Source organism: Ornithorhynchus anatinus, chromosome 18 (genome assembly GCF_004115215.2).
Source record: "Ornithorhynchus anatinus isolate Pmale09 chromosome 18, mOrnAna1.pri.v4, whole genome shotgun sequence".
Classification (NCBI taxonomy): Eukaryota; Metazoa; Chordata; class Mammalia; order Monotremata; family Ornithorhynchidae; genus Ornithorhynchus; species Ornithorhynchus anatinus.
The window spans coordinates 10,814,655-10,840,091 of record NC_041745.1 but is presented as its reverse complement, the minus strand read 5'-3'; the positions used below and the strand labels follow the sequence as shown (position 1 = coordinate 10,840,091).

The window sequence follows — 25,437 nt, the reverse complement described above, 5'->3', positions numbered from 1 at the left end:
ATGCTCAGTAAATACCACTGAATGAAGAGTTCCGCTCCGAGACGCGGAAAGTATCTCGACTGGTGTCTGCCGCTGGGAGAAGCCCCCACGTCAGAGGCACCTACCCGATTTGCTTGTCGAATAATAAAAATAATAATGATGGCATTTGTTTAGCGCTCGCTATGGGCCAGGCACTGTACTAGGCGCAGAGGCACGGTACTATCCAGCCCAGCGCTTAGTTCAGTGTCTACCACAGAGTAAGTGCTTGGTAAATACCACAATTATTATTATTATTTGGTAGCAGGACACCAGAGGGCCCCCCCAAGCCTTAGCTAAGGAGAAAAAGAAAAAAGCAAGGGGGAGGGTTCACTAGGAGAAGACAGACCGATAGAGAGAGAACAAAGATCCAGTCTAGTGGTCAGCTCTGCTCCCCAGTCCAAGTCACGAGTGCGAATCACATGCAGGCCTGAAGGGTTGGGGGAGGGGGCGCAGCGATGACAAGGAGGAGCCTTGGGTCACGTGTTCACCCCGAAAACAGGGGGGGGGACCCTGCCCCGTTGGAACCAAAGCAGGGAGAAGGGCCACAAAAAAAAGCAGCCTGGCCTCCTGGCAAGAGCACGGGCCTGAGAGTCAGGCGACCTGGGTTCTGATCCTCACTCCATCTCCTGCCTGCTGCTTGACCATGGGCAAGTCACTTCACTTCCCTGGGCCTCGGCTTCCTCGCCTGTGAAATGGGAATGGAATACCTGTTCTGCCTACGATTTAGCCTATGAACCCCATTTGGGACAAGGATTATATTTTCATTCATTCAATTGTACGTATTGAGCGCTTAGTATGTGCAGAGCACTGCACTAAGCGTTTGGGAGAGTACAACAATAAACGGACCCATTCCGTGCCCATAACAAGTTTACAGTCTAGAGGGATTGTGTTTGACTAGGTTATCTTGTCTCAATCCCAGCACTTCTCACAGTGCTTAGCACACAGGAAGCACAGTAAAAACCACAATTACTATTATTATTACTGATTCAGAAAAGCAGCACGATCTAATGGCAGAAGCATGGAACGGGGGGCCAGGAGACCTGGGTTCCTCCCCCACACCCCAACTCCCCAACCCAGGTCTACCACTTGTGCGAGTCAAATCATTCCTTTATGCCTCAGTTTCCTCATCAGTAAAATGGAGATGAAGCACCTGTTCTTCCTCCAGGATTGATCTGCTTATAGCATAGGTACCCCAGGACTTAGCACAGTGCTTGGCCCACAGTAAGCACTTTACCAATATCCTTATTATTCGCAAGAGCAGAGGGGAGGATGGATGACCCTCAGTACTGGCCAACTGAGTAGGAGGAGAAGATATGGAGGGGGAGGAAAAGATAGGTTGACTGAGTTGTTGTTCTCCCATCCCCCCTCAGCAAAAAGAATCAGGACTACTTTAGTTCTTGTCAAGAGCTTGTGTCATAAACCCTTGGAGGGAAAGAGGCGGCGTGATCTTAGTGGTAAGACGCCCGGCCCTGGAGTCAGAGGACCTGGGTTCTAATCCCGGCTCCAACACTTGTCTGCTGGGGCACCTTGAGCAAGTCACTTGATTTCCCTGTGCCTCAGTTCCCTCATCTGTAAAATGGGAATGAAGACCGGGAGCCCCATGTGGAACATTGGGCTGTATCTGGCCTGATTATCTTGTAACTACCCCTGTGCTTAGTACAGTGCCTGGCATGTAGTAAGCGCTTAACAAATACCGTTTTTAAAAAAAGAACACCTTTTTCCGGGGGAACCTCAGTAATGCCATCCTCTGACTTTCCCACCCACTTCTGTGCTCAACCGTCGCTGTTTGTCCACATTCGGTAGCGCATTCATTCAATCTTTGAATCGTATTAACTGAGCACTTACTGTGCGCAAAGCACTGTATTAAAGCACTTAGATGCACGGGAGCGTTCCCAGAGAGGGGACCCAGGCAGGCTGAGAAGGCCCAGCGTGCCCAACGCCCAAGACAGGAGACTGTGAGCTCAACGTGGGCAGGAATGTGTCTGCTTGTCGTTATAGCATATTCTCCCAAGCTCTTCGTACAGTGCTTTGCACACAGCCAGTGCTCAGTAAATGTGATTGAAAGAATGAATGAATGAACGGAAGCAGCAATAAAGAGTTGAGAGTCCGGGAGGAGCCAGCTCTAGCGGTAGGTTTGTGTACGGGCCTCGGCTCCCCGGGCTGTTGGCTCGAAGCACGATCGATCGTAATTCCACACAGCAGCGGAATTGTCTCGGTGGCTCACACGGCCACAGCTGTGCGCACCAGAAAGCCAGTCCGGAGAGCAGAAAGCAACGGCAAGTTGAAACTCTCCGCTCGTCTTCCCCCTGCGTCTCCCTTGGCCTCTGCCCTCCCGCCCCGGTTTTAGGAACAATCCCCTCTGCATCGCCCTGACTTGCTCCCTTCATTCAGTTGTATTTATTGAATGCTTACTGTGTGCAGAGGACCCTAATGAGTGCTTGGGAGAGTACGATATAACAAAAAACAGACACATCCCCTGTCCACAGTGAGCTTACACTCTAGAGGGGATTTAATAACCCCCTTTATTCCTTTATTTACTACTTTTATTTAACACCCGCTCCCAGCCCCACAGCAGGTATGAACATATCTGTAATTAAATGATTTCTCTTAAAGTCTGCCTCCCCCTCTAGACAGTAAACTTGATGTGGGTAGGAAATGTGTCTGTTTATTGTTATATTGTTCTCTCCCAAGAGCTTAGTACAGTGCTCTGCACACAGAAGCGCCCAATTAATACGACTGAATGAATGAATACCTTGAATTTGTGATCCGCTTTCCTGGCTTTCATTTCTCCCTCTCACAGCTTCCCTGTGACTAGGCAGTTTCCTCCCTTCCCTGAGCTGTGGAGTTTTTGCGTTGCTGTCGTCTGTCAGACACAAGGAGAATCAGTCAGCACCTTAGGTATCAAATCAATCAATCAAACAAGCGTATTTGTTGAGCGCATACTCTGTGCCAAACACCGGTACTAAGCGCCTGGGAGAGTATAATGTAACAGAGTTGGTAGATACGTTCCCTGCCCACAACCCCCTCACAGTGTAGAGGGGGAGAGAGACATTAATATAAATAAATGAATTATGGAGATGCGCAAAAGTGCCGTGGGGCTGAGGGAGGGGTGAATTAAGGGTGCAAGTCCAAGTTCCAGGGCGATGCGGAGGGAAATGGGAGAAAAGGAAATAAGGGCTTAGTCAGGGGAGGGCTCTTGGAGGAGATGTGCCTTCAATAAAGCTTTTGAAGGTGGGGCGGGTGATCGTCTGTCGGATATGAAGACGGAGGGCGTTCCAGGCCAGAGGCGGGACGTGGGCGAGAGGTCGGCGGTGAGATAGAAGAGATGGGGAGGTGTAGTGAGTAGGCTGGCATTAGAGGAGCGAAGTGTGTGGGCTGGGTTGTGGGAGGAGACCAAGGACGTGAGGTAGGAGGGAGCAAGGTGATGGAGTGCTTTAAAGCCATTGGTAAGGGGTTCGTTGGATGTGGTGGGGCAGTTTTAAATACTTATAGGCTAGGGTTGCAGTACCAACTCCGTGAGGACCTGACGGTAATAATAGTAACAATCAGTACTGTGGTATTTGTTACGTGCGGCGAACTGGGCTGAACACTGGAGTAGATACGAGATAATCCGATGTCACACCAGCCCTCGTGGGGCTCCTAGTCTAAGCGGGAGGGAGCACAGGTATCTTATCCCCCGTGGCACAGATGAGGAAACTCAGAGACAGAGAAGTGAAGTGACGTGCCCAAGCTCACAGAGCAGGCAAGCGGCAGAGCCGAGATTAGGATCCAAGTCTCCTGACTCCTACTTCCCTGTCTTTCCACCTAGGCAACATGTGTTTGGTTGATTAGAGGTCTGAAAGTACACATAGGTGGGCGTGTACTCACGTGCGTGCACGCGCGCGCGCACACACACTCACACAGGGCATGGTATAGTGGATAGAGCCCGGGGCTGGGAGTCAGACGGCCATGGGTTCTAATCCCAGCTCCGACTCTTGTCGGCTATGTGACTTTGGGCAAGTCTCTTCACTTCTCTGGGCCTCAGTTACCTCATCTGTAAAGGGGTTGAGACTTGGAGCCCCACATGGGACAGGGACTGTGTTCGACCCGATTTGCTTGTATCCACCCCAGAGCTTAGTAAAATGTCTGACACAAAGTAAGCACTTAACAAATACCATAATTACAATTATTACTATTGTCATCATTATTGCACCCTGACTACTGGTGTCAGGAATAGCACTCTCTCAGCTCATCTGAGCCCCCAGGACACAAGTCTTAGGCGACAGGGCCTACACTGAGAAAGGCCCCATTCTGAAAAGGTTTTTTTTGTTTTTTATGGTATTTGTTAAGTGCTTACTATGCACTAGGCACTGAACTCTGCACTGGAGTAGATACAAGATAATCAGATCAGATATAGTCCATGTCCCACATGGGGCACACTGTCTTAATGCCCATTTTACAGTTGAAGTAACTGAGGCATAGTGAAGTAAAACGATTTACCCAGTGTCACCCAATAGACAAGTGGCAGAGCTGGAATTAGAATCCAGGTCCTTCTGACTCCCAGGCCCAGTGCTCTCTCCACTAGAAGGTGCTGCTTGCAGGAAAGAGGTGTGTTGCTTAATGTCCAGATTCCACGTGTGAATAATAACTGCTATTATGTAAATACTTACTAAGGGGCAGGGAACATGTCTGCTAATTCTATTGCATTGTACTCTCCCAACTGCTTAGTACAATACTGTGCACATAGTAAGTGCACAGCTTACTAGTAAGAGAAGCAGCGTGGCTCAGTGGAAAGAGCACGGGCTTTGGAGTCAGAGGTCATGGGTTCGAATCCCGGCTCGGCCACTTGTCAGCTGTGTGACTTTGGGCAAGTCACGTAACTTCTCGGTGCCTCAGTTACCTCATCTGTAAAATGGGGATTAAGACTGTGAGCCCCACGTGGGACAACCTGATTCCCCTGTGTCTACCCCAGCACTTAGAACAGTGCTTGGCACATAGTAAGCGCTTAAAGATACCAACATTATTATTATTATTATTATTATTAAGTGCTCAATAAATACCACTGATTGATTGATTAGGTGTCAAGCACTGGGGGAGATACAAGATAATCAGGTTGGAAGCAGTCTCTGTCCCCAACAAGGCTCAAGGTCTAAGTGGGAGGGAGAATAATAATAATGGTATTTGTTAAGCACTTTGTGCCAAGGCACTGTTCTGAGTGCTGACTAGGTACTGAAACTCCATTTTAAAGAAGAACTAGGATAGATACAAGGTAATCAGGTGGGACACAGTACCTGTCCCACATAATAATAATAATTATGGTATTTGTTAAGCACTTACTCTGTGCCAAGCACCATTCTAAACGCCGCGGTAGATACAGGGTAATCAGGTTGGGGGCTCACAGTGTTAATCCCCATTTTACAGATGAGGAAACTGAGGCACAGAGAAGTTAAGTGGCTTGCCCAAGGTCACACAGCATACAAGTGGCAGAGCCAGGATTAGAACCTACATCCTCTGATTCCCAAGCCCAGGCTCTTACGTGGGGCTCACGGTCTTAATCCCCATTTGACAGATGAGGTGACCAAGGCCCAGAGAAGTGAAGTGACTCGCCCAAGGTCACATGGAAGTCAAGTGGCAGAGCCAAGATTAGAGGTCCTTCTGACTCCCAGGCCCAGGCTCTATCCACTAGACTATCCTGCTTCCAGACTGAGGGGAAAAAGGGTCACCAAGATCCTTATTGTTCCACCCCACACTAGAGGGTAGCAGCGTAGCCTAGCAGAAAAAGCCCAGACCTGGGAGTCAGAGGACCTGGGTTCTAATCCCAACTCTGCCACTTGCCTGCTTCTGTGACCTTGGGCAAGTCACTTCGCTTCTCTGGGCCTCCATTTCTTCATCTTTAAAATGACGATTGAATACTTGTTCTCTTTCCCAGTTAGGCTGTGAGCCCAAAGAGGGACAGGGACGGTATGTGACCTGACTCTCTTTTATCTACCACAGGGTTTAGTGGAAAGAGCGTGGGCTTGGGAGCCAGAGGACATGGGTTCTAATCCCAGCTCTGCCATGTGTCCGCTGTGTGACCTTGGACAAGTCACTTCACTTCTCTGGACCTCAGTTTATCTATAAAATGGGGATTAAGACTGCGACTCCCATGAGGGACACAGACCGTGTCCAAACCAATTAGCTCTAGACCGTAAACTCATGGGCAGGGAATGTATCTGCTAATTCAGCTATAATGTACTCTCCCAAGCGCCTGGTACAGTGCTCTGCACATAATAAGTGCTCAATAAATACCACTGATGGATTGATTGGTTAGCTTGCCTCTACCTCAGTGCTTAGTACACAGCCTGGCACATGGGAAATACTTAGAAAATATCTTTTTTAAAAAAAAAACTAGCCTTAGTAACCAGCTTTTGGAAACCACCCCCATCCCCACGAGCAAGGAATCCCACTCCAGACCTCTCTCCTGGCCCCCAGACCCACCAACCAGGCCGAGGGGACGTCGGGATCAGCCTGCAGTGTACAAGGGAGGCTTGATTATGTAGGCGAAGCAGTCGCACGTGCGTTTTTAAAATTAGGAAAGCTACCTCTGGTTTTATCTGAACCCTCCTTTAAAAAAAAAAATCCGGGGAAAAACTCGTTAACTTTTGTTTTGTTTAACTTTGCCAACTTCCAAGTCAACTCTCTGGCCCCCAGAAGGTTTTCTAAAATGTTTAATCTAGCTCAGACAATTTCCTGCAGTCTCTAACGGGACCACCCCACTTTTTGAGCTGCTGCCAAGAAGTCTGACTTATTCGGTGTCCCTGGCAATCGCAACTCTTTCACAACTTCTCACTGTCCCGTAACCTCCAGCCGAAACCGTTGCGTGGCGTGTTCCTTAATGCGGCCCAGAAAGAGGACCCCCTGCTGTTCTCCGGGTGAACGAGACTTGAAAAAACAAGGCCGCTCACCTCAAAGCAGCCATTTCTCTTCTTCTTTTTAGGTCTAATACGGTGTGGGGGACGGGGGACGTTGTTTAAAGGGCGGAAAACAAATCGGAAAATGTCCTGGATTATTGGGGCCAATTTCTCCCAACCCCCACCCCATTTTGTTTTATTGTTGTTGTGGCGGAGGGAGTTGGGGTTTTTCGCTCAGTGATCGTTAGGGGATTTGACCCGTCAACAAATTTGGTAGAAGCGACTCGGCCTAGTTATAAAAGCTCGCCACTGAGAGACAGGAAGCCTGAGGACTTCTGATCCCGGCTCTGCCACTTTGCCGGCTGTGTGACCTAGGGCAAGTCGCTTTATTGATCTGTGCCTCCGTTTCCTCATATGTAAAATGGGGATTAAATGCCTATTCTTCCTGTCCCTCAGACTGTGAGCCCCATGTGGAACGGGAACTGTGTCCGATCCTGATTTTATACCGCAGTGCTTGGCACATAGTAAGCGCTTAAATCCTATGATGATGATTCATTCAATCATATTAATTGAGTGTTTACTTGATGCACAGCACTGTACTGAGTGTTTGGGAGAGTGCAATAGAACAATAAACAGACACAGTCCCTGCCCACAGTGATCTTACAGTCTAGAGGGGGAGACAACCATTAATAGAAATAAATTACAGATATGTACATAAGTGCTGTGGGGCTGGGAGGGGCCGATGTATGAAGGGAGCAGATGATGATGATGATGATGATGACTAAGAACAGCCCTGACCAGGGTAGAATGTTGTGGATGTTAGGATCACGGAAGGAGTTTCTTCTCTGACCAATTTCCACTCCTGTTTCCATAAAAACAAGATGCGAACACATAGACTGTAAATAGAACCTATCTGAACAAAGAGCTCCCATGAAATGAGTCAGAGCGAAGTGTTACCCCCTGCCCCAGTCCTCGAACTCTGATTTGCCTGGAAAAAGGTGCAACTTGAGAGGCAGTGTGACCTAGTGAAAAGAGCTCAGTCCTGAGAGTCAGAGGGACCTGGGTTCCAACTCCAGCTCTGCCATTTGGCTGCTGGGTGACCTGGAGTAAGTCACTTCGCTTCTCTGGGCCTCAGTTCCGTGTTCTGTAAAATGGGGGTTAAGACTGTGAGTCCCATGTGGACATGGACCGTGTCCCACCCGATTAGGTGTATCTAGCTCAGCGCTTAGAACAGCGCCTGGTAAGATACTAAAAAAACGGGGACCCAGGTGTCCAGCATCCAGGACTATGGCTTGCCACCAGGGAAGTGATGGGGAGAGTGAGAAAGGCCCAGGCTTGCTAAGGTTTCCACCAGCGTCCCTGGGCTGGGCTGGGCAGGACAGGACCGGGCCACAGGGCTGGGAGGAAGGAGGCCGGGGGAGTCTCCAGGGAGGAAGGGTTACAGCAGCCGGAAACCTCCTCTCCTGCTGATGCTGGGCTTGGGGCTGTGGAGGAGGGAGGAAGGCAGATTTAAACAAACAACGCACGGAGAAATAAACCTGCCGGCCAGCTGGGCGGGCGATCAGCCGGGTGTCGAGCGGGGCAGGACAGACGCGCCCAGGGCACGGTGGCTTTGTGCCTTTGACGGTGTTTCTAATGAGAACAGCTTCCTCCTCCTCTTCCTCCTCCCCTCTCCCACCGCCCCCCACCCGGAAACTCGCAGTGGACGGTAGCAGCGTGACCACTATCTCCAGGGCCGCCACCAAAATAACTCTAAGTCCTTTCACGAAGTCCCCCTCACTCGCTAGGAAGCTGGGTGAGAGGCAGGAAGGGTGCCTTTTTGGGGGGGAGCGGAGGTAGCCTTGCAGTTTGGAAGGGGAGGAAAGGTTGAAGCTGTCCCAGGGGCCCTGCCCGGGCTCAACCGTGAGTTACCCTGGATCGTAATAATAATAATAATAATGGTATTTGTTAAGCGCTTATTATGTGCCAGGCACTGATCTAAACGCTGGGCCGGGTACAAGCAAATTGGGTTGGACACATTCCCTGTCACGTGTGGGGCTCACAGTCTCAATTCATCCTCTTCCAGATGGGGGAACTGAGGTCCAGAGAAGTGAAATGACTTCCCCAAGGTCACACAGCAGACAAGTGGCAGAGCAGGGATTAGAACCCATGAAATGTGAGGGGGGGGGGGCATGCTTGCTCCCAGGCCATTTGCCCCCATCCCCATGGGCCCCGCTGCTCTTCATGGCTGATTGGGGAGCTCAGACTCATCCCCACCCTTGACATCCTCCCACCTAAGGTCGGGGGGTCGTATTTCATTCCAACCCTGGCACAAGCTGAGGTTTAAACAGTTCCCCCGTTTAGACTGTGAGCCCGTTACTGGGCAGGAATTGCCTATCTGTTGCCGAAGTGTACATTCCAAGTGCTTAGTACAATGCTCTGCACGTAGTAAGCGCTCAATAAATACTATTGAATGAATGAATGAGCAAGCTGAGAATTGAATGCCCCTTGCATGACCTTGGGAGACCAGGTATCCTACCCCATCTACCCAGAACTGGCATCTGTAACCTCCATGCCATGCTTTTTTGTGACTTTGTTTGAATAATGGTATTTATGCGATTGTCTCACTGTATTTGTTAAGCACTTCCTAGATGCAGGTACTGGGATTGATACCGTACTAAGCATTGGGGTAAATACAAGATAATAGTAATGATGTTGGCATTTGTTAAGCGCTTACTCTGTGCCAAGCACTGTTCTAAGCACTGGGGTAGATACAGAGTAATCAAGTTGTCAAAAGTGGGGCTCACGGTCTTAATCTCCACTTTACTGATGAGGTAACTGAGGCCCAGAGAAGTTAAGTGACTTGCCCAGAGTCACACAGCTGACAAGTGGCGGAGCCGAGTGTAGAACCCACAACCTCTGACTCCCGTGACCGGGCTCTTTCCGCTAAGCCACGCTGCTTCTCTAATCGGATTGGACACGGTCCACGGTCCACGTGGGGCTCCCTGTCTTAACCCCCTTTTCCAGACGAGGGAACCGGAGGCCCAGAGAAGTGAAGTGACTTGCCCGGGGTCACACGGCGAACAAGTGGCGGGGCCGGAATTAGAACCCGGGTCCTCTGGCCCCACCAAGGCCACGTGGGAGCAACGACCCTGGCCCACAACAGCCCGGGGGCTCACGGGGCCCTCCTGCCCCGTCCGGAGATCATAAACCCACCCATCCAGTGACCCACCGACCCACGGGTCCGGGCGCCCGCCCTTGGAGGCCGTGAGATCCGTCCAAGGGGAAGGTTTATTTATAGGTCGTAAACCTAAGGGAAATCAGACTGGGCTGGACCTCCACTCCCTTTCCCGCTCTGCCACCTGCCCACCTGGGGAGCGGGTGAGGGGGAGGCGCCTCCACCCCCAGGCCCCAAATTCCACCTTTGGATGGGAGGAGAGAGAACCCCCTCATAAAAAGAAAAAACCCAAACCAAACTTGGGGGGGCAGAGGGGTCTCGGCAGATTAGGCAGGGTGGCTCGGGGGAAAGAGCCCGCGTTTGGGAGTCAGAGGTCGTGGGTTCTAATCCCTGCTCCCCCACTTGTCTGTTGTGTGACCCTGGGCAAGTCACTTAACGTCTCTGGGCCTCAGTGACCTCATCCGCAAAATGGGGATTAAAAGAGCGAGCCCCACGAGGGACAACCTGCTGATCCTGTATCTACCCCAGAGTTTAGAACGGCGCTTGGCACAGAGTGAGCGCTTAACGATCACCATCATTATTGTTAATTATTTATTAGCCGACCCAGAGGCCAAGGCCCAATGAGGTCGTCGCGGCCCTTCCGCCAGCGGGCAGACGCCCGGGACCGGCTCCGGGGCACCCACAGAAAACGACCCGGGTCCTCCTGGCAAGGGTGGTCGGAGTGGGGGGCACACCCCTCGATCGGGGCCGGGACCCCCCGCCCTTTCCCCCGCCCCGCGTTGGGACAACCCTGCAGAGCGCGAAAACGGCCCGGCTCTATTTTGGGGCGATGCGTATTTGACAACGTGTGGGAGCCAACCCCCCCACCCCCAATCTGCCCCAAGCCCCTCCTTTCTTCCTCCCCTCCCTAGGAGCTCCACGGGCGAGAGGATTACAAAAGCGAGGGGGTCGAGGGAAGCTCTTTGGAGAGGGAGAAGAGCCAAAGTGCCCGTGGAAAAGATGGAGTGCGGGGGTGGGGGAGGGCGAATGGGATCGGGAAGCCCACCTTGGGCAGGACAAGCCCGAGGCTTCAAGGCACCGGCGCCTCGGCGGGTTTTTGCGAAAGGATTTTGGGGGGCGGAGCGGTGCATAATGGTGGAGGCTGAAACAATCTGAGCTTTGTCCTTCGGGCCAGTTGGTTGTCACCCTGCTCCTCCCCGGCTCGCACCGTATGGCACTTTAATCCCCGGCCACGGCTCAACACAAATGCACTTGTGTCCCCGTGGGTCACCGGGGGCAGCGCGACCGGGACCTCCCCCATCCCCCCTCTCCAACGGCGCCCAACCGCCCCCTGATCCTAGCTGACACCGGGACCCCCCTTTTCCCCATTCCCTGCTAAAATGGGGAGCCCCTTTTTTCCCCTTGCTAAAACCGGGGAGCCTTCCTTTCCCCAATTCTTTGCTAGAAAGGGGAGCCCCTTTTCCCACCGATTTCTTGCTAAAACCGGGGAACCCCCCCCCCCTTCTCCCTGTGACCCCGGGAACCACCGTTCCCCCATCCCTTTTTAAAACCGGGGAACCTCCCTTTCTCCAACTCTTTGCTAGAACCGGGGAGCCCCTTGCTGAAACCGGGGAACCCTCCCTTCTCCCTCTGAAACCGGGAGCCCCCATTCCCCCATCCCTTGCTGAAACCGGGGAGTCCCTTTTTTCCCCTTGCTAAAACCGGGGACCCTCCCTTTCCCCAATTCTCTGCTAGAACCGGGGAGCCCCTTTTCCCCCCGATTTCTTGCTAAAACCGGGGAACCCCCCTTCTCCCTGCTGCAACCGGGAGCTCCCTTTCCCCAGTTCTTTGCTAGAGCCGAGGAGCCCCTTGCCGAAACCGGGGGACCCCCCTTCTTCTCCCTGTGACACCGGGAGCCCCTCTTCCCCCATCCCTTGCTGAAACCGGGGAGCCCCCTTCCCCCCATCCCTTGCTAAAATCGGGGACCCTCCCTATTTCTCCCCTATTTCTTGCTCAAACCGGGGACCCTATTTTTCCCCAATTCCTTGCTAAAACCGGGGAGCCCCCCTTTGCCCTATTCTTGGCTAAATCCGGGGGGCCCCCCTCCTCCCCGAAAGGATCTTTTTGGGTGGGGGGGGGTCGGAGCGTATGGGACTTGTCTGAAGAAAGGGCTCATTTCATAATTATAACGATGGTCTTTCTTAAGCGCTCGCTATGTGCCCAGCACTCTTCTAAGCGCTGACTTTTTTCGACTCGAAGGGGGTTCTGTGGGGTCGCAGCCTTGCAACTGAGTTAAAATTCCTAAATCGATTCTTACGCATTTATATTAATGGGCCATTCCTCTTAAATTATTGCCAACTTTGGCTAATGGATTATTATTTAAATGATTCGATTTTTTTTCCTTTAAATTGCGTGTTGTTTTATAGATGCATATTTACTTAAAGAAATCAACTGCATCTATTAACATATTAAAGAGAGAATAAAGCATCGAGGCTAGTGTAATGTACTGTGTAGCATTACTTTGGGTGCTTCCGAAGATAGGAAAATCTTATTTGTTTAATAATAAGTTACTCATGAATATGCAAATAGGCATCAGCGCAGTACCTCACTTCTGTCACTATTAATGAGTTGCAAATTAATGTGACAACAAAAGGAAAATCTATTTAGTGGTGAAATTCTAGTCCATACCTGGGTGGAAGGATCTTTCAGAAACTTCAGACCCACGAAGTGAAGGAAGAAGCGAAAGAGGGAAGGAGAGAGGGAAAAAACAGGAAAAAATTACTAGTCCACTAAAGCCTCCAGTGATGCCCGTCCATTTTGGGAACAAACCAGAACTCTTCACCGGAGACCCAGAAGTATCCAAGTTCAGCTCTCTCCCTCCTACCTGTCGTCGCTTCTCTCCCGCCACAACCCAGCCCGCACACTTGGCTCCTCTAATGCCAGCCCACTCACTGTGTCTCCGTCTCAGCTCTCAATCAATCACGTTTATTGAGCACTTACCCTGTGCACAGCACTCTACCAAGCGCTTGGGAGAGTCACAATATGAGTCGGTAGACATGTTCCCTGCCCACAGTGAGCTTACGATCTTGAGCCAGAGACAGATGTGAATATGAATAAATATATTGTGGATATGTACATAAGTGCTCTGGACTCTCTTGCTGTCAAATTGTTCTTCACGTCCTCCTTCCTGCCTGGGATTCTCTCCCCGTCCCATCTGACAGTCCCATCTTCTCCATCCTCAAAGTAAAACCACATCTCCTCCCAGAAGCCTTCCCTTATTAACCTTTCATCTCCCAACCTATCTTCCTTCCCTTCTGCATCATTTGTGTACAGGAGACCTCACCCACTAAGCGCTTGGCCACTCAAGCCGGCCCCCAAACATAGTGCAGTGGCTAGAGCATGGGCCTGGGAGTCATAAGGTCATGGGTTCTAATTCCAGCTCTGCCACTTCTCTTCTATGTGATCTTGGGCAAATCACTTCACTTCTCTGAGCTTCAGTCTCCTCAACTGTAAAATGGGGATTGAGACTGTGAGCCCTTTTTGGGACAGGGACTGTGTCCAACCCAATTTGCTTATTTCCACCCAGCGCTTAGCACGGTGCCTGGCACTTACCACAATTATTATCATTATTATTATTACCACATTCTTTATTCTCAGTTGCCTCCCCTCCCCATAATTTATTTGTTAAGCCCCTCGAGGGCAAGAATCCTGTCTACTTTATTGTCTTCCCCCCAAGGGCTTAGTACAGGGCTCAGTACACGATAATTGCTCAAAATGCCCTTGATTGATTGATTTAGCACTGCCTACTTTCTCTTAAAAGGGCTATTTTTATGTCAAGCATTGTTGAGTTTGAGGTCCGGAGCAATTACTGGAAAATGGCAGCAAGAGAAAACCGAGGTCCTTTCAGGCCAGGTATGGAAGCTCGAAACTCTGATTTGCTAAAGTTGTGTTTTTGACCAATCAGTCAGTGGTGCTTAATGAGCACTTACTGGATGCAGAGCTCTGTACTAAGTGCTTGGGAGAGTACAACAGAGTTTGGTAGACACGATCCTCGCCCTACTAAAGGCGCTTAGAGACCAGGCTTCATAGCATGGAGCCAGTCACTGAAGGCTTGTATATTCCTTAGGCATAAATCATTGCAAGAAGTGTTTGAGGCCTGATTTCCCAGAGTGGAATGGTAAGGGTGGCCATTTGCATGTTGGGTAGCAGACAATCTGATTTTCAGCTGGCCCACCCCCTGCCCGGTTCTGCTAAGGCACCGGACCCCTTTATGTCCTGAGGTTTTATTTTAGACTTCCAGCTAACCTCTGCCTCGAATCCTGCTGCCAGGTTTCGCTTCTTAGAATAATAATAACAATGGTATTTGTTAAGTGCTTACTGTGTGCCAGGGACTGTACTAAGCACTGGGGTGGATACAAGCAAATCCAGTTGGACACAGGCCCTGTCCCACATGGAGCTCACAGTCTCGATCCCCATTTTACAGATTAGGTCACGGAGGCAGGGAGAATTGAAGTGAGTTGCCCAAGGTCACACAGCGGACAAGTGGCGGAGGTGGGATTATTCATTCATTCATTCATTCAATCGTATTTATTGAGCGCTTACTCTGTGCAGAGTACTGTACTAAGCACTTGGAAAGTACAATTCAGCAACAAAGATTAGAACCCAGGTCCTTCTTGCAGAGCACTCTACTAAGTAGTTGACCTGCTTAGTGACATCATCACATGGCTCAGGGTGCCGGGTGAGGTAATGAAATCATCAAACTGGGGGGAGGGAGGGTTGATTGCCTCACCCAGTGGGAAGAGCAAGCCTGGGAGTTAAGAGTCCTGCACTCTAGACTCGACTCTGCCGCTTGCTTGCTGGCTCTCAGTTTCCTCATCTGCAAAATAAGGGTAAAATGTTTTTTTCTTCCTCCCTCTTACTAATAAAAATAATCGTGGTACTTATTAAGCACTTACTATATCTAAGACTGTGAACCCCCTGTAGGACAGGGACTGTGCCCAGACTGGTTATCTTTTGTCTACCCAAGCGTTTAGCACAGTGCTCGGCACAGAGTAAGAACTTCATTGTCATCGTTATTATTAATCGAGCCTTTGGAATATGTTTTGTTTGATCTTTCTGCTGCCAAAAGGTCACTTACCCCTACTCTAGGTTCTGCAGGTTTCAGTAAAATGTTCCGGAGCACGTCGTTAGGTTGCAAACCAGGTGTAGAACACGTAAGCCTGCATGAGACTTCCGGTTGTGAAAAGGGGGGTCTGGTTTTCCTGATTGCCGCCAGCGGCCACACCTGCAGAAGATGGCCGGGGTGATGGGCGGGTGGGGAGGGATTGAAATGGGGGTCTCTGCATCGGAGACCTAGCTATTATGGTCACTCCTGTAAGGACAGCGGCAGGCCCTCCCTCCTCAAATCCGACGGACATTGACTCTCCCCCAGGATCCCCTTCAGAGCCTTATTGAAGGCGCTTCTCCTCCAAGAGGCCTTCCCGACTAAGCCCTCCTTTCCTCTTTTCTCACTCCCAACTGCGTCATCCTGACTTAGTCCCTTGCAGCACAGTGTAGTGGATAGAGCACAGACCTGGGAGTCAGAAGGTCATGGGTTTTCATCCCGACTCCGCTTTGTGTCTGCTGTATGACCCTGGTCAAATCACTTCACTTCTCTGTGCCTCCGAGAACTCATCTGTAAAATGGGGATTGAGACTGTGAGCCCCACGTGGGGCAGGGATGGTGTCCAACCCGATTTGCTTATCTCCTCCCCTGCGCTTAGTACAGTGCCTGGCACACAGTAAACACTTAAAATAAATGCCATTACTATTATTATTATTCCCCCCCCCCAGCCTGACAGCACTTATGAACGTATGTGTAATTTATTTATTTCTATGGTCTGTTATGTCTCCCCCTCTAGACTCGTGAACTCCTTGTGGGCAGCGACCGTATCTGTTTATTATTGTATTCTCCAAGAGTTTACTACAGTGCTCTGCACACAGTTAGACCTCAATAAATAGGACTGAATGAATTCATTTCCCAGAGTTCCAATCCTCACCTGAATCAGGGAACCTTTCCCTGCCAGTTCCATGGAGTTTGAACGGGTACTGTAATGGGGCATTCTTTGATTTTTGCCCCCCAAATCCTAGACTCATCAAAATGATGGTTTATTTTGAACCAGGGAAAGTTGGGTTTGGTTGAGGATTGTAGAAATGTGTTCTAAAGAATAATTGTGGTATACTTACTGTGTGCCAAGCACTGTGTTAGCTCCAGGCTAATCAGGTTGGCTACAGTCCCTGTCCCGCCTGGGGCTCGGCGTCTAAGAGGGAGGGAGAACGGGGCTTGAATCCCCATTTTGCAGATGAAGAAACTGAGGGGCAGCGAAGATGTGTCTTGCCTAAGGTCACATAGCAGACAAGTGGCAGAGCCAGGATTAGAACCCAGGTTCTCTGACTCCCAGGCCCGTGCTCTTTCCGCTAGACCACACTGCTTCCCAAAGCTTAAGACAGGTGCCCCAAGGGAGCCTTAGAGGTGGCAAAGCCACCTCAAACTTGGCAGGGCAGCGAGCTGGGTGTTCTAACCCTCAGGTCAGTTTAATAAAGAGAAGCAGCGTGGCCTGCCCATCAATGGGCAGGGATTGTCTCTATCTGTTGCCGAATTGTACATTCCAAGAGCTTAGTACAGTGCTCTGCACATAGTAAGCGCTCAATAAATACTATTGAATGAATGAATGAATGAATGGTAGAACATAGGCCTGGGAGTCAGAAGGACCTGGGTTCTCATCCCAGCTCTGCCACTTGTCTGCTGTGTGACCTTGGACAAGTCACTTCAGTTCTCTGGGCCTCAGTTCCCTCATGTGTGAAATGGGGTTGAAAACTGTGAGCCCCATATGGGACAGGGACTATGTCCAACCCAATTACCTTGGTTCTACCCCAGAGTTTAGCACACTGCTTGACACATAGCAAGCACTTAACGAAGACCAACTTCATAAGTAAAGTCCCTCTCTTTAATGAACTGGACAGGTGCCCGGGGGGATTTCTGAAAAGCAACACTGTGAACGCCTTGTAAAGCAGGGACTGTCCAAATCAGCTTACCTTTTGTCTACCCCACTTCATCCCTGAGAGACTGGTAGTCACCCCCTTTCCTCGGAGTTGGAACTGCTAAAAGTCCATGGACTTGTTTATTTTCCACTAGGGTAAATAAATGGTGCCACCTAGGCATAATCCAGGATCTGTACCAGTTATCCCGAATCCTGGAAAACAATCAGCAGTTGTTTTGCAGAGAAGCAGCATGGCTCAGTGGAAAGAGCCCGGGCTTGGGAGTCAGAGGCCATGGGTTCAAATCCCTGCTCTGCCACTTGTCAGCTGGGTGACTGTGGGCAAATCACTTAACTTCTCTTTGCCTCAGTTACCTCATCTGTAAAATGAGGATTAACCGTGAGCCTCATGTGGGACCCCCTGATTACCCTGTATCTACCCCAGTGCTTAGAACAGTGCTGTGCACATAGTAAGCGCTTAACAAATACCAACATTATTAATCAGCAGACAGAATCATGATGCCGGGAAGGGGAAAGGGAGAGAGGCGGGGAGTGCCTAGCGAGAAGAGTTAACTTCTAAAGTAAGATCAAGTTTTGAACCAATAATTGCAGCTGTAAACTAGCACCAGTAGTAAAACGGTTTTAAATCATTCTTTTGCTCACTATGGAGTGGAAAACCAGTGCTTTGTAAAAATCCATCACTGTTTTAGTTTACAGAGAAGGACATTCTTAGTGCTCGAGTCAAAATGAAACAAAACACACATTCATACCCTAAAAGACAACCAGAAGTGTGAAATGCAAACTGAGTATGATTAATTTGTTTTTTATGAGTTCGTTTTCTATAGATGCCCCCCAAAGTGCTATTTAAAGATGAAAACAGCTTCCCCCCTCTCTCTGCAATTGTATTTTTCACCTACTGAAGAAAAAAATGAAAACTTCTGGATTATAATCTCTGTGATTCAGGCTACTTTCTCTACCAAGAATTTGGGTTCCAAAATGTAGAAATCCGCTTTCCATTAGGGGTGAGGAGACTTTAGATTGATCTTGGCTTATCCGACCTCTTTTCTGTGAGAAAGGAGAGAGAGCGTTCATATTTTCAACTGATCTGACAATATTCTTAAAGCTATTCTGTAGCAGGCTAGTAAGAAATAATAATCTGTTCAGTTTTCTTTTAGAAAAGAAGATAAGCCAGCTCAGTGGAAAGACAGCTTCACAAAGCTCTTATAACGTACTGGGGAGGAAGACTCCCCCTTCTAGTTTTTTCCATAGTCCCTGACACTTTGCACTACATTTTTATGGCGTTGAGACCAGGCAGCAAAATTATCCGGACCTAAGAGTTACAGTATGTTTGGAGCGGTCAAGGACTTATTTTTTCTTTTTTTTTTTTAACCTCCCCCCTGCAAGAAAACTAGAGCTGTTCCACTGGCTAATTTTGTTCTACCGGAGGAAGGTACTGTGGGTCTCAGGAAAAAGGTTGGAAAAAAACCCAGGGAAAAGTATTTGCCCACATAGCCACGTTTCAGTTTCTTCCATTCAAATGATTTCATTTTATCAAATGTATGACAGCAGGAGAGGCAAAATATCAGCGTGCTAAGCAGAACCGGGAGTGGGGGTAGGGGGGTGGGGGAACGAAAAAAGGGACCCAGTGGGAGGTCAGCTTGAGGGTGGAAGGAAAAAAATGCAGCTGCAGAGAAGTAAAGAAACATTCACAGCTGTTGACAAGCAAAAGCACATTGGATGGGGAAGGTTAAGGTCCCCGAGAGGCACCGCTGAGTTGGGTGGCGGGAGCTGTTTGGAGGAGAGGGTGAATCGTCTGATGTGGGTAATGGAAGGAGCCGAAAATCTTCCATCTTTTCCGACTTCCGGGATAATAAGTGTGGTGTTTGTTAACAAATACCATAAAAAAAATTACTACTAGTAATAATAGTCGCCCTCTCTAGGCTGTAAGCTCACTGAGGGTAGGAAATGTGTCCGCTTATTGTTATATTGTACTCTCCTAAGCTCTTAGTACAGTGCTCTGCACACAGTAAGTGCTCAGTAAATACGATTAACTGACTGACTAGTAATAGTAGCACTACTATTAGCAATAGTAGTAATAGCAGCATTAATAATAATAACGATGGCATTTGTTAAGTGCTTACTATGTGCAAAGCATTGTTCTAAGTGCTGGGGTTGATTCAAGGGCATCAGGTTGTCCCACTAGTAATAGTGACAATAATGGTGTTTGTTAAGCGCTTACTATGTGTCAAGCACTGTTCTAAACTCTGGGGTAGATCCAAGGAAATAAGGTCGGACCCGGTCCCCGTCCCACACGGGGCTCACCGTCTCAATCCCCATTTTCCAGATGAGGGAACCGAGGCCCAGAGAAGTGAAGTGACTCACCCAAGGTCACACAGTAGACAAACGGCAGAGCCGGGATTGGAACCCAGGTCCTTCTGACTCCCAGACCGTTGCTCTATCCACTTAGGCCGTGCTGCTAGTAGCCGTAGGAGTAGTAATACTAGTAGCAGTAGTGATAATAAGAGTAGTACTGATAACAGTAATAGCAGTAGTAGTTGTACGAGTGGCTCAGTAGAAAGAGCCCGGGTTTAGGAGTCAGAGGTCATGGGCTCTAATCCCAGCTCCGCCACTTGTCAGCTGTGTGACGTCGGCAAGTCACTTCACTTCTCGGTGCCCCAGTTACCTCATCTGTAAAATGGGGATGAAGACTGTGAGCCCCCCGTGGGACAACCTGATCACCTTGTGTCTACCCCAGTGCTTAAAACAGTGCTCGGCACATAGTGAGCGCTTAACGAATGCCAACATTATTATTATTATTACTATAGTAATAGAAGTAGCGTGAATTGAGTGCCCTGTGCAAGGCGCTTAGGGAGTACAAAATAGCAAAGTGGCATGTTCCCTTCTCACAAGGAGCTGGCACAATGATGGGTGAGACAAACAGAACATATTTACAACACTGTCAAAACAAATAAGTCGAGCAGACATGAATGCTAGGGAGGGTGTAAATAGTCATTCATTCAGTCAGTCGGGTTTACTGAGCGCTTACTGTGTGCAGAGCACTGTACTAAGCGCTTGGAAAATGCCATTCAGCAATAGAGACAATTCTTGCCCACAATGGGCTTACAGTCTAGAAAGGGGGAGACAGGCATCAACATGCAAACAGGCATCAATAGCGTCAATAGAAATAAATAGAATTATAGCTGTATACATATCAAAACAAGTAAAAGGCATTAATTATGGAGTTATAGATATATATATACACACAAGTACTGTGGGGCGGTGGGATAGAGCAAAGGGAGCAAGTCGGGTTGATGGGGAGGGAGGGGGAGCTGAGGAAAAGAGGGGCTTAGTCTGGGAGGTTAGAAGTACTCCTTTTCCACTCCACCCTGGTTGGTAGGTTTCATTCCTCTCAATAACCTACTCACTGGGTCTCGTTTTTGTCTCTCCCTGCCCACAAGGAGCTTAGACTGTAACAGGAGGCAAACAGAGCACTATTTATGACTAGAGAGATCCCAATAAATAAACCAAGGAGACTGCAGCAATGGCATATCCAGTATCAGAACCCAAATTCCTGTCTTACACTCCTGCTGTGTCTTCCCGAAGCTCAGCCCCAAGCGGGGGAGAGGGTGTCCTGTGTTCACCTCAAGAAAACTCTAGTCTCTTTAATGAAAAGGGGAATTCCGATCAACTGACCAAGATCCGTCTGGGTGCCTGCAGGTATTTGATGTAAGCACTCAAGTTGAAATTTATTAAATTAATTAGCCATGTCAGCAGTCATTATATTCACCCCGAGGGGGGAGGAGTTATTGAAGGAGAAAACTAAAAAACCTAAACCCTGACTGTTTGTTAGGCAAGTGGCAATTTTGGGGCGTTCCAGGGACTTCCGCTTACCGTTTCCGCTGGGATTTCCAATCCTGTTTCCAGGAAAGGAGTTGGGAGAGTGGAGAGGAGCACCAAGTTAACAGATGTTTTAACCCTTTCTGTGTATTGGCCAGTTGCCATAAAAGTTAGTGGTGAGAGGAGAGATTATCTTGGAATGTAGGGAGTCTATTAAATGATTCCTTTTTTTTCCCTTTAAGGTATTTGTTAACCACTTACTATGTGCTAGGCACTGTCCTAAGCACAGGGGTAGATACAAGCTAATCAGGTTGGGCATAGACCATGTTCCAAGTGGAGCTCACTGTCTCAATCCCCATTTTACAGATGAGGGAACTGAGGCTCTGAGAAGCGACGTGACTTGCCTACAAATCACAGATTTGTAGATCACACAGCCTACAAATGGCAGAGTTGGGATTAGAACCCAGGTCCTTCTGACTCCCAGGCCCGGGATCTATCTACTAGGCCATGCTGCTGCTTTAGTAGTTCCTCTGAGCAGGTTATTTTCAGGTGCCACTTGGAGATTTGGAAGTCCTTTGTGTTTGTATGCCCGCAGCATATTATGGCATTTCATTTCAGAGCCATGCATCTCGCCGATGCCTTCAGGTGTTTACAACCGACACCAAAAATGATCTGGCTGTAAAAGAAAATTAGTTTTTAAGAGTTCCCTTAGCTTAAGAAACGTAGCTTTATATTTGCAGGGGGAAATAAAAAAAATAATAATGGTATTTATTGAGTGCTTACCATGTGGAGAGCACTGTACTAAGCGCTCAGGAGAGTGTAATACAACAGCATTGGAAGACACGTTCCCTGCCCTTAACGAGCTTACAGTCTAGAGGGGGAGATGGACAATATGAATAAATAAGTAATTTATAATAAATCTGGGTCGCACCTGGAGAGTTTCCAGTACTCTACCAGTCTCGACTATAGGAGGGAGAGTCAAGCAGAGGCATATCCATTCCATTCCTGGCTTGGGCAGTGGCTAGCAAGTAGAAGGCAATCTGCTACAAGTCAAAAGTCACCCGTGCTGGGCAGCAGCGGCACGGGAGAGAGTCGAGGGCAGAGTCTCGGAGAAGCAGTGTGGCTCAGTGAAAAGAGCGTGGGCTTCGGAATCAGAGGTCATGGGTTTGACTCCCGGCTCTGCCACTTGTCAGCTGTGTGACTGTGGGCAAGTCACTTAACTTCTCTGTGCCTCAGTTACCTCATCTGTAAAATGGGGATTATCTGTGAGCCTCACGTGGGACAAACTGATTTCCCTGTATCTGCCCCAGCGTTTAAAACAGTGCTCTGCACATAGTAAGCGCTTAACAAATAGCAACATTATTATTACTGCAAGGAAGAGGGCAATGGTAAACCACTTCTGTATTTTTACCAAGAAAACTCTCAGGATACACTCCCAGAACGATTGCAGATGCAGCTGGGGCGTTCTGGGAGAGATGTGTCCATGGCGTCGCTATGGGTCGGAGATGACTCCACAACATAAGACAGGACAATATATAATTTAAAGATATGTACATAAGTACGGTGGGGCTGGGGATGGGGCAAACATTCAATGTCCAAAGGTCACAGATCCAAGCGCATAGATGATGCAGAAGGGAGGAGTCAGGAAAAAGAGGGCTTAATCAGAAAAGGCCTCTTGGAAAAGATGTGACCTTAATAATGCTTTGAAGGTGGATTAATAATTGTTAAGCACCTCCTTAGCACCTCCGAAGTTAAACACTGTGGTAGAAACAAAATAATCAGGTTGGAAATAATCCCTGTAGGAGGGAGAACAGACACTAAATCTCCATTTTACAGATGAGGAAACTGAGGCTCAGAGAAGTGAAGTGAGTTGCCCAAGGTCTCACAAAGCAGACAAGTGGTGGAACTGGGATTGGAACCCAGGTTTTCTGACTCCCAGGCCCAGGCTCTTTCCATTAGGCCATTTTGCTCTAGGTTCTGGCTTTGAAAAACAACATCCATCTCTTCATCAATACAGTATTTAAGCAGGAAAAAAATTTCACTGCTCAGCAGTAAGCAGAACATTTCTTAGAATAAATAGACTGGATTTGTTCTGTTCCTTTAGCTTCTTTTAAATACGTGTTGTTGGATGTGCAATTGAGGTAAATGGAAGTGAAAATGGTATGAAGGTAAAATGTAAAATATAAGTCAATTGGAGGTTGCTTGGATAAATGTATTCCACAATTATTCCAAAATCTTCATTCTCACTTAGGCAGAAACTTCAACCCCATCTATCAAATCTTGGACCAGAGCTGCTTATAAGAGGTAAAGTCGACAAATCTGCCTTTTTTTTTCCTCCCTGTGCTCTGCCCACTAAATGGATCTAGCCTAGAAGCTCACTGTGGCCTGGAAATGTGGCTACTACCTCTGTTGCCCTATACTCTCCCATGGACTTAGTACGGCCCATGGTAAGCGCTCAATAAATATGATCAGTGAAGAGTCCAAAAGTGATCACTGGGGCTGAGAGGCGGACATTATGCTTGAACACTGACAGAATTTCATTAGTGGTAATGGTATTCATTAAGCACTTACTCTGGGCCAAGCACATCAGTAGTAGTAGAATAGTAGAGGTAGCATTGATTGAGTGCCCACTTGGTGCAGTGCACTGTGTTAGGCGCTTAGGGAGTACGGAATAAGCGGACATCGTATATGAATACTAAGGGGGCTGTAGAGTGCCTAAGTGCTAAGCTCTGGGGTAAGTGCAAGGACACTGGAGAAGCAGCATGGCCTAGTGGAAAGTGCATGGGCCTGGGAATCAGAAGAACTGGGTTCTAATCCTGACTTTGACAACTGCCTGCTGGATGACCTTGGGCAAGTCACGTTACTTCTCTGTGGCTCAGTTCTCCTGTTCTCCCTCCTACTTACACTGTGATCCCCATGCAGGATAGGGATTGTGTCCAATCTAACTACGCCAGCACTTAGAAAAGTGTTTGACACTAGTAAGCGCTTTACATATACCATAAAAAAACAAAACAGTTTCAGACTGGTCCCTGTCCCATCCCTGTCCCACCCACACAATCAATCAATCGTATTTATTTAGCGCTTACAGTACTAAGTGCTTGGGAGAGCACCTAACCACAGAGTTCCCTGCCCACAACGAGCTTAGAGTCTAGATGGGAGGGGAATACCAAAAACTGAATATGGATACTCAGAACTGTAACTGGGGAAACTGGCAAGAGAAATCAATTAATGTTTTCTGGGGGTTTTGGACTTGATAGTCCACCCCACCCCAGCTTCCCAGCACTTATGTACATACGCTTATGTCCTACCATTTCCCCTCTCTGTAATTTAATTTAAGGTACGCATTCCACTGTAGACGCTAAGTTCCTTTTGGGCAGGGACTGGATCTTAACAACTCTATTTTACTGTACTCTCCCAAGTGCTTAGTAGTGGCCTACACTTGGTAAGCGCTCAAGAACAAAAACTGCATGGCCTAGTGGATAGAGCACGGGCTTGGGAGTCAGAAGGACCTGGGTTCTAACTCTGTCGTATCCTACTCTCATGGGTTCAAATCCCGGCTCTGCCTCTAGTCAGCTGTGTGACCTTGGGCAAGTCACTTAACCTCTCTGTGCCTCAGTTACCTCATCTGTCAAATGGGGATTAAAAAAACTGAGAGCCCCACGTGAGACAACCTGATCACCTGGTATCCCCCAGCGCTTAGAACAGTGCTTTGCACATAGTAAGCGCTTAACAAATACCACAATTATTATTATTATTATTACTCGCCCAAGCACTTAGGACAGTGCTCTACACATGGTAAGTGCTCAAAAAATACCACTGGATGACTGATTGAATGGAACAGATTTCCCTCTCTCCTCTCATTTTCTAAGGAAGTTCCAGGCTTTGAAAGATCCTGCTACAATCAAGTGTCAGAACTTGAAACATCTAACTCTTCCTTGTCCCCATTAGAAAGGCTATTCTTAGTAGCCAAAGACCCTTGTGGATTCATCATGAGCCCTTAAGATCTTCTCTAGACACTGCTATTTCCGCCCCAAAACTCTCATCCCTTAATTGCAGCTTATACTTCAAGGCGGTATTGGGTCCCATATTATTATTTTTTCTAATGGTAGTTGTTAAATGCTTACTGTGCACCAGGTATCATACTAAATGCCGGGGTAGATACAAAATAATCAGGTTAGACACAGCCCCTGGATGGGATCTCAAGGGTCCGAAGTTTCACCCGTCATTCTGGATGGGAGACTCCAGACTGAAATTCCCTCCCACCAACTTTAGCCTTCCCCAGTTAATTTCCAAGACCCCAAACCATAGCAGCTCACCAGTCACCTCAAGACCTTAGAATAAATTTATTTGCATACCAACCTCAAGACTAATTCTGCTGCCACCGTTGGTGGATATTTTCGTTGGCCTCCCCCGCTAGATGAAACTCCTCACAGGCAAGGAATGGGCCTTGTTATTCAATCAACCAGGGGTTTCTATTGAGCACTTACTGTATGCAGAGCACAGTCGTAAGCACTACAGTACAGCTGGCAGATGCAAACGACACCCACAGGTTAATAGCCGAC

General features: G+C 48.5%; 1 long non-coding RNA gene across 1 annotated transcript in view; it reads left to right on the top strand.

The window, feature by feature from the left end:
• Nucleotides 1-23,179, top strand: part of LOC114805453 — a 106,457-nt gene extending 83,278 nt beyond the window's left edge. Inside the window, exon 3 of the long non-coding RNA XR_003753431.1 lies at nucleotides 23,127-23,179. This is a non-coding gene — a long non-coding RNA (uncharacterized LOC114805453). The remainder of the gene's footprint in view (nucleotides 1-23,126) is intronic.
• Nucleotides 23,180-25,437: the final 2,258 nt, after the last annotated feature.